This window comes from Lactuca serriola, chromosome 4, assembly GCF_051521515.1.
Source record: "Lactuca serriola cultivar US96UC23 chromosome 4, Lser_US96UC23_V15, whole genome shotgun sequence".
NCBI lineage: Eukaryota > Viridiplantae > Streptophyta > Magnoliopsida > Asterales > Asteraceae > Lactuca > Lactuca serriola.
The window spans coordinates 61405675-61416138 of NC_136411.1; positions in this window are offsets into that span (position 1 = coordinate 61405675).

Here is a 10464-nt window from a genome sequence, read left to right on the forward strand (position 1 = left end):
GATAAAGTACAACTAGCAACGACTATAGTTACATACGAGCTCGTTTCTCGCCATGCAACAGAACCATGCCTCCAACAGGAAGTAACCAGCCAACTGGCGAAATGTCATTTCTACAGATAGACTCCGCTACTTTTCAAGCTGTGGTCACAACTGCCGTGTCAGCCGTCATGGCGCATCTCCATGCAAATAACACTAGTGAGAATGGAAATGATGTCGTCAATCCCAACCGCAATGATAATCTAGGAAACCAAAGAGTGCCTACCTACAAGGATACCCTAACCCACAAACCTAAGAACATGAAACGAAAGATCAGGAGCAAGAAAGGGGGCAGTTTGACTCAAGGGCCTACCAAAACGCAGCGAGCAGTAGCACTCCTTACTCCAACTAGTCATACTACCTCGACATCAACAACACCATACTATGAAAATCTCCCACAATGTAGCAAGTGCTACTAATATTATTATGGAGTCTGCAGAGTGTTGCATTGCATCAAATGCAACAAGAAGGGGCACACCGCCCGCCTTTTTAGGACTCCGTCCCAACACATCACTTCAACCACCAATACTGGTACAAGTCAAGTATGCCATGCATGTGGTGAGACGGGACATTTCAAGAGAGATTGCCCAATAGAGAGAAATGACGGAGGAACGGGAGGAGTTTAACAACAGGACATGAAGAAGCAATGAGGGACTCTTACGGGATTTGTGGTACGTCTCTAAATAACATTAATTAAGAATCGAATTCTCACTGAAAAATATTTTCTAATTAAAAAAATTATAAATTGCTCCTTCATCCGAATAAAACACATCATTCACATAAAAACTAAGGATCCTTGCAGCTGAGCTATTATGGCTGAGTGTAAGCATTAGAGTCATATATAGTTAGGATTATGCAGGCTTAGAGTGAGTGATTCCGCCTTATTTCCTTCTTCTTGTTTGATTGTGGATTTAGGGCAGAGTCACTCAGTCGACGGTCTTCTCAATCTTTGTTATACATGATCCGTATACACCGAGGGATTATAGAGGGACTTGGTAGGATCATATTACGAGAATTCATTACTAATTTTAGGAGCACTCTTACTATCTATACTCGCTAAATGTAGTGTAAATATTCGCAACAGTAAGAACAAGAATAAGAGCGAAGGCACTAAATACATATACATAGAATACGCCATCGCTCTAAACAAACACTTCTTCCTAATCGACTTAACATCCGTTACGATAAGAAGTTCCGACGTGGCCATTAGAAATTGATTGGATTGGTCCTCATCATACCAAATCCATGTGCTACGGAAACACCCTTCGCCTTAACCAACCATCTAATGAAATCTTTTCGACATATAACGATAAACTCAACATAAACCTCTATGTCATCTCTCGCTTCAAAACTCAGAAGTACCCATGCGAGGGGTACCACACCTTCCTAGCTCACACTGTATTAAAGTGAAAAACACCAAGAATGTTCTGAAAGTCCGTCACCTTCCTGAAGTATGCTCAGCAAACCTCTCAGGAATACTACTCGTATAGAAAGTCAAGTTCAATAATAGAGACTAAGGACCCATGCAACGAACCTATCACTACTAAGTGTATACGCGAGGGTGGTATATAATTAGGATTCTACGGACTTAGGATGTGTAATTCCACCCTACCTCCTGTTCCTTGTCTGGTTGTGGACTTACGACAGAGACACTCATCCGACCGTCTTTTCAATCTTAATTTTATACGACCTGTATATGCAAGTCGATGATAAAAGACTATGAGTGAATGTGCTGCTATTCTAGTGAATGTAGACAAGTAAACCAAACCCACACCATTCCTCGTCTTAAATACAACTTTCCATCCCTATGCAGACAATCAGATTAAACAAGGCAAAGTCACATACTAATAAAAAAAAGGGTCCGCTGGGACGCCAAGTAAGAACCTAAAGTCACTTTGAAACGAGAAGATAAATAGGAATAAAATACCCACCTCTTTCCCTAGTTAAAATAATAACAACTCAGAATTCGAATTTCGGGACAAAATTCCCTCTAACGGGGGGATAATGTAACAACCCGTTATTTTTCAAGTCATTAAAAGTCAATAAAAGTCAAACCCTCTAAATAAAATTCGAGTTTTGTTTATTTTGTTAAGACTATAAGGGTTAAATGAGAGTTAAAATATATAAATAATGTTATTTATATGTATTCTAATGTTACGGATATAAACACTTAGACTAAAAACACAATTTTGGGGCCAAATTAGGAACCGAGAACATGCGAAAGATCCTACTCTTCAGACCTAAAACTCCCTTCCGACCGAGAACCCTCTTAATATATATGATTTATCTCGAAAACATAAGTCATTTCTCACTTCTCCAATCGAAAACACACCCATTTTTCTCTCAAGTATCATCCAAGAATCTTCAAAACTTCAAGCAAAATCCTTCAAATCTTCAAAATTTTCACCAAGAACTCCAAGAACACCAAAAACAATCTACAAATCTTCGAGCTGACGGAAATCCCTCCTGATCGAGAACCACTAGACAAAAATCCCTCCTGACCGAGAACCCTTCCAAACCGAAGATTGATTTTGTTTAGAACCGAAAACTCTTCTTTTGGACCCACTTTCACACCAAAAACGCCTAGAACTATCCCGATTAATCCCAAGGCTTTTGTAAGTATTCCTTACATAATTAAAGTGTTGTCTAACACTTTAATTATTATTTAAACATCACTTAATTTTTTATTTAAATTAATAGCTTATTAATTTAAATACGATATCGTTTATAAATATTATTAGGATACGGCTACCATTACGTATTGTAATCTGAGGATCATCGTTAGCACTTCGTGACTCAACCGAGCACACTCATTCGAGGTGAGTTCATACCCCTACGTTTTCCCGATTTTTAAACTGTTTTTTTTTTTTTTGGGGGGGGGGGGGGATACAAGTAAAACACAAGAAATCTTGTGGTAAAAATGTAAATTGCTTATTCTATTTTCTTACTGTTAACATGCATTTGAATGTGAAATGACTAAATACGCCAAACATCTTTATTGTTAAACTACAAAATATCTTAAGGTGCAACGGTTTTTACATCAAAGGAATAAATGAACTATTTTACAAACTTATAAACTCTAATTAGTATAGTTTATGGAACAAAGGAAATTATTTTACTAAGATCAGGTTACAACACGGAAACATACTAATAAACTATAATAGGTATAGTTTATGGAACAAACAAACTATTTTTACAAATTTACATGTTATTTACTGAAAGGTATTTCGTTTTATTACTAGTAAAATTGTTGAAGCAATTTGTGAGACGCCTTCATGTACTTATCTAAGTACCTAACAAGTCTTGACTTATAACCAGTGTCTCTTGTAGGGAGAGCGAGATATTTATGTATAGATCTTTATAGGACTAACAACCCCGCACCTTAACTGTTAGCTACAGTTAGGCCCGCAGGCCTGGGGTGACAAATGTCGTTAACATTCTGATGCCTGCAGAATGTCACGATCATGCCATCAGACGCTACAATATGCTTATAAGAACTCACATGGAGAAAACAACGACTCATTTATGTTGTAATATACTTTTTAAACAGTCTAAAAGGTTATTAACATCGCTTCTAATTTACAGAGCAAACATATTTTCAGCTAGTTTTATTTATGAATAAAACTAGGTATCATCAAAGGTTTTACAGTAGAGCGGGTGCAGCTATGGAAAATATAGGATTTTCCAAGAGCAACATCATTATTTTACAAGTAAACAGTTTGAACTTTCTGAAAATAAATACGATTACTTATCGAAAACAAGGTTTTACAGTAGAGCGGGTGCAACTAGGAACATATTTACAAAAGATTCAACACTTATTTACGAGTCATACCAATTACACGAATCTAAACCTCGAATCACAGATTATAAACATAAGAAACTGATACTTTCTGGTCAGAAAGTACTATGACTATAACTTATTTACAAAGAAAATATTGGATTTACTGGAGGAAAACATTAGCATTTTCAAAGAACAAAGAATATACTTTCTATAACAAAAATACTTATGAACTCACTGAATTTAATGTTGACACTCTTTCAAACCTCTTGTATTCTTAGGAAAGTTAGTATACAAGTACCCTCGCAGACGTTATGAAGAGGGAGCTTAGTAGTATCACGTCTTATCTTTTGTTATAGTTTTAATGTTAAGCAATGTAATGTTTTGAACACAATGTACGTACTATGATATCAATGCAATGGTTGTTGTTACTTTGGTTAATATTATACATGTTTTGTGATACTATACATGACGTCCTCTACCCCCGAACGTGTCCGCCATTCCGATATGGGAGTGTGACAAATATGGTTCTTCTGAAGGTGTCACCTTGGAAAGGTGTCATCAGGTTCAGGAAGCGAGGCAAGTTAGGCCCCTGGTATAGTGGTCCTCTCAGGGTTATAGCCTGGGTGGGCAAGGTGGCGTAAAGTTTAGATTTTCCCACCGTGCTTAGTCAGATCCACAGCACCTTTCATGTCTCCTAGCTGATGAAGTGCTTGGCAGATGACTAGGTAATGGTGCCCCTAGAGGAGATTCATCTGGACGATAGTCTGAACTACATCGAGCGATCAATAGCCATCCTCGACAGGAAGTTGAAGGATCTAAGAAAAAATAGGGTTAAGTTGGTGAAGGTGCAATAGCAGCACCACAATGGCTTGGAATGGACCTGGAAGACAGAGGACGAGATGAGGGAGCACTACCCCGAGTTATTCCTAGACGCAACATACTTCGAGTAAGAAGTCTAAAACAAGTGGGGGAGATTTTTAACCCCCGGATCCTGGTATGTATTTTTAAAATCGAATTATTCATGTTTGCAAGGGGACTCGACAAGTTGGAGGTCCAAAATCATCGAGTAGGAACGGAATTTGGGACGCGGGACTTGAAGTCTACTCGACGAGTTGAGAGCCTCAACTCGACGAGTGGCGTTTCCAGAGTGAAACCCTAATTTTCAGGGTTTTACACCTTATTTAAGGACCTTAACACTTCATTGTGGCCTCCCTCATGGCCTCCCTCAGTCCAAGAAAACCCTAATTCGTGATCTTGAGCCTTTTGAGTGTGTGTGAGTGAAAAGAAAGTGATTCTTTGGTAGTTCCTTGAAGGAATGGAAGTTAGAAGTGCTTGGTTGAAGGAAGAAGTTTTGGATCTAGAGATTTCTTTGTCAAGGTAGCCTTATTGAGGTATAAAGTTTATACCTTGACTATTCATTTACTAGATCACTTCATGGAGTAGTTTAGGGCCTTAAGAAGCCTATTTTGGAACCATTCTTGGAGGTAAGCATGTTCTGGAGTTATGACTCCAGATCTAGACGTCCATGGCCTTATGAGACTTAAAGTTGCCAACTTTATAAAGTATTGGCCCTTGCCCATGCCCTAGATCTCTTATATAGCTTTGTTTGGTGTTTTTAGCTTTGTAACGCCATGCATGAAAGTAAAGTTAGCAACTTTACGTGGTAACTTAGTCCTAGGGGACCAGATCTATGATTTGGAAGCATTGAACTCGACTGGAAGTGAATGAATGGATTTAGATTAAGGGGGACTCGATGAGTTGTTCATCTAACTCGGCGAGTTGGGTCGTGGTCCCCCAAGCTTTTCTGTTACTGAGCAAAATCGTTGAGTCTAGGAGATGACTTAGCGAGTTGGCCATGGTTTTGGGATTTGAAGATTAAGGAACTCGAAGAGTTCAAGGAAGAACTCAGCGAGTTGTGAGTGAAATATCCCGACTTTGTTCTGAGGAGGAACTCGACGAGTTCATGAAAGAACTTGACGAGTTGGATCGATATTTCCAAGGTTTTATGGATCATGGAACTCAACGAGTTGATGGACCAACTCGGCAAGTTGAGTTAACCAGGATGTAGACTTTGACTAGAGTTGACCCTTAGAAGGGTTATGAGTATGAAACAGTAATTGAAGGAGATTTTATTTGTAGGTGAGTTACCTTCCAGTAGGAGTGGCTAGAAGGCACTAATGCCTGCCCACTAGTATTGATTATAGTTGAGATGATTGTCTTTGTGATAATTATGGTATGCCACTATCTATTATGATTTATGTTCTAGTATGTTATGTTATCATGTGGTAGTGGTAGGGGTGAAATAGTCCCTGGTTACCGGTTGAAACAGACCGAAGGGGAGGCTAGCACCCAGATATGCTACACAATTATCGGTTAAAAGACACCAAAGGGGAGGCCAGGACACAGATATGCTAGGCAGTTACTGGTTGAAAGAGACCGAAGGGGAGGCCAGAACCCAAATATGCTAGGCGTTATATGTTTATATGGTACGTGGTATGATGGGGGAACTCACTAAGCTTTGTGCTTATGGTTTTTATTTTTTGTTTCAGGTCCTTCTTCTTCGAAGGGAAAGGAGTCGGCACGGTAGCATCGCATCACACACATGATTTTCCACATATGATATTCTTGGGATTTATACTCAGACATTGTTTTATCATGACATGTTTTGACTATTGATACTCCGGTTTTGATATGAGTTGATACTATCGTTGTTTTCAGACAAATGGTTTTATAATTATTTTATTTGAAATGAAATTTTGGTCCTGAATTTTGGGGTGTTACACCTTATAGACTTGAAAACCTTATTTCACCAGCCTCCTTGTCCCATTTACCCTACATTCGAACCCTAATCCCATCTTGTGTGATTTTGGAGCTTAGAAAGTCATTTGGAAAAGTAGTTTGGTGCTTTGAAGAAAGGTGTCCATCATTGAAGATTCATTGAAGGAGTGAAGGCTTATAGATCCAGAACCTTATCAGCTTTTGGCACTTACTTGAGGTATAAAGACTTGAACCTGATGCTTATTAGCTTAGATCTCATTTTGTTTGGGTTTATGGACCCTTTTGGTCCCATTGATGAGATCTTAAGAGTCCACATCATTTTTGAAGCTTAGAGAGTTGCCACTCTTAGTGTTATTTGGGTCCTTGAGTCATAAAGTTGCCATTTTTGAGGTTGAGATCCATCCATGCATGATTTAGGGCCATTTTCATGGAAGTAGAATGTTATATTTGGAGTTTAGGTTCATTTGGGGAATGCAAAGTCACCAAGTCAGTGACTTTATGAATCTAGACTTTGATTAAGACTCAAATATGTGGTTTGGACCATTGGGATAAGCATTAAGTGCTTAATTTCAAAAAGGTGGCTTGATAGAGGAGTACGCTAGGCGTACAAGTCTGTATGTGCAGTGTATAAGCCAGCAAGTGACTATGCGCTACGTATAGTTGAGTACGCACTACGTAATAAGTCAGAATAGGCTTCGCACCTTTGGGCCTCGGTTTGGGCAATTTCTTGGACCATGTTGATTTGGGCCTTAGTGGGCCATCTGAAATCAGGCTTTTGGACTAAGTGATGGGTTATTAGCAAAGCATCATTCCTATGGTGTACATGCAACCCTAATTGCTTTGATCTAGGTTTTTCTAATTTGAACATACAACTATGAATACCAAAGCAATAAACCCTAATCTAGCATGCTTATTTCAAAATTGACATAATAAACAAGTTAGAATGATTACCTCAACTTGTTATGTAGTAATAACAAGAACTCCTTGACCTTTGAAAGCTTAGTGCCCAGTGTTACACCTCTAATGGAGTCAGAAACACTCTTGCAACAACATGACTTAGGAGAGGGAAGGAAAACGGCTAGGGCTCTCTTAGAAGACTAAGTGGCCGGAAATCCTTAGTAGAGGGTTCCTTATATAGTAGTGGCTACAAGGGTTTTCAGGTGGAAACCCTAATACATGACTTAGGTAACAAGCAGCCCATGAAATCCTTTCCTTAGTGCCCATGGACGAATTATATAAGGCTTCCTTATAGAAATTCGTCCATTCCACTCTATGGAGTCCATCAGCCCATTTATGCAACTATCAATGATTTGCATAATAGTCCCTCAATTATTTAACTAGTCTCTTTTGACCACTAAATTAATTCCAAATTAATTTCTGATCAATACTAATTAAAGAATATGATTTCCAAATAATATATTAATCTTGTAATATATTAATAAAACCATTTTGAGTATGAATTTATTATTCATATAATAAATTATACTCTCTCTTGTCTTGTCATCCTATCAAGTTGCATGAGTGAAGGCAACCCAAAAGGACCATGCTCATAATCAAATCAAGTACATACCAAAAATAGTTATGGGCTTAGACACCTAATCGAACAGTCTCCCACTTGGATAAGTCTGATAACTGTTATTGCAAGTACAACTTCAGAAGCTGATTAGAAATCTGTAACATCCTAAAATTTCTAGGTATCATATTTGAGAAATTCATGTTCCTTAGTAGAGCAACTCGATGAGTTGGATGCCCAACTCGGCGAGTGGAGTCGTTTTGGCCGTGTAGGTTTAGTGACCAACTCGGCGAGTTGGATCACTTTGGAGAAACCCTAATTTTCCAGGTTTGTGTCCTATTTAAAGGGAATTAAGCCCTCATTTTCTCCTCCCTTATCTCCAGAGAGACCTGTGAGAAACCCTAGATCGGTTCCATCCATAGTGAGAGAGAAAAAGACTAATTTGGGTGCTCTTATGCAACTTTGGAAGATGATTTGGAGAGCATCTTTGCTAGGATCAAGGAGGGACATTTAGATCTAGAGATTCTTTAGTGGTTAGCTTCTGTTGGAGGTAAAATATGCTAATTTGATCATTCTTTGTGTAGATCTTGGTTTGGGGGAGTTTTTAGGGTTTTCTCCCATCCACGTTGTGTTATTGTGTCTGTTAAGCATATCGTGAGGTTGAAACCTCAGATCTGCACTGTAGCAGGTCTTGTGAGCCCAAAGACCTAAGCTTTATGGAGCTAGAGGCAAATGTTTGAGCACCAAACCCTTGTAAGAGCTTGTATTGGCATTATTAAGCTAATATGCCATGCATGAACGTAAAGTTGCAAGCTTTATGTGATTTTTGAGCTTTAGGAGGTCATATCCAAAGTATAAAGTAGCATTTCTGCCTTAAAACGTATGAATGAGAATTTTAACTTAAGGGACTTGACGAGTCGATGAGCCGACTCGACGAGTCGGTTAGGGTTTATCCTTATGAGTATGAGCATACTGTAACTTGGCGAGTTGACGGGTCAACTCGACGAGTTGAGTTGGTTTTCATGAGGCTTCTGAGGAAACGAGGGGACTCAATGAGTTGCTTTGATGCACTCAACGAGTTGGGTTAACATGGACTGTTGACTCGAGTTTGACTTTTGTTGACTTTTAGGGTTTTGACCAAATGTGAGTAACAGAGACCATGAAGGGGTAGAATGGTCTTTTAATCTTCCCAAGAGTTAGAGAGGGGCTAGTATGAGTTTATTTAGAGTTTTGATTTTAGTTAGAGATAATTATCATTTGTTTTAGGCAGAGGCTAGATCGGTGATTCATGTACGAGGTGTATTTGCTTTCTTGCTTCGAGGTGAGTCTTCTCACTATACTTACCATGAGTGGTATATTTGTGCAACCGGAGGGTCCTATGTGCTTAATTGATTTATATGATATTATGCATTTTGTCTGTGTGATATATATGTTGTACTCTGTGCTTACTGAGATAGGACCGGAGGGTCCAAACCGAGTTGCGGGACCAGAGGGTCTTCACTGAGATACGAGACTGGAGGGTCCAAACCGAGCTGTGAGACCGGAGGGTTCTCACTAAGGCACATGACCGGAGGGTCCACACCGAGACACATGAGACCGGAGGGTCCATGGCGAGTTATAGCCATGAGAGGCTTATTATTTGTGGACGTGGTATTTTGGGGAACTCACTAAGCTTCGTGCTTACCGTGTTGTGTGATATGTGTTTCAGTTACTTTTCAGGATCGCGGGAAGGTGTCGGCTTTATTGTACACACGAGAGAAAGAGTTATGTTTTGAGGATAATGTATTTTTAATCAAACATTTATCAAGTTTTGTTTTGATAATTAGATAATTGGGATTTTTGTGAAATATGTTATGAGAATTATGTGATTTTAAAATGAAAATTTTATTTGAAAATTTACGGTGTTACAAGTTGGTATCAGAGCCTTGGTTTGAGGCATTCGGGTGTACTTTCGGATGTGTCCGAACTCAAACTGAGGATTTGAGAAAAAATTTCAAGGAGAAATGATATTTCCAAAATGAGTAAGAGTTTTAAGAGAAAAACGAGATGGAGCGGTGTGTACAATCATCCAGAGCCCCATCGGTGATTTCCCAAAATACCCTTATTTATTTGTGTTATGAGTTATTTATGAGATATTAGGGGTGTATGCTAAAGGGTAGGCAAGGTACTTCATATTTTAGGGCTAGAGTTGCTTGATTTGTGATGCCTTAGCCTAGGAGATACTATTGATTGATACTATCTGCTATTTGCTCTATGTATGTGCTGAGTAGGAGTATCTAGCAGGAATCTTTTAGAAAGTGATTTGAGTAGCAAAGTAATCTAGGAGAGATACCTAGATGTGAATTTGAGGAATCTA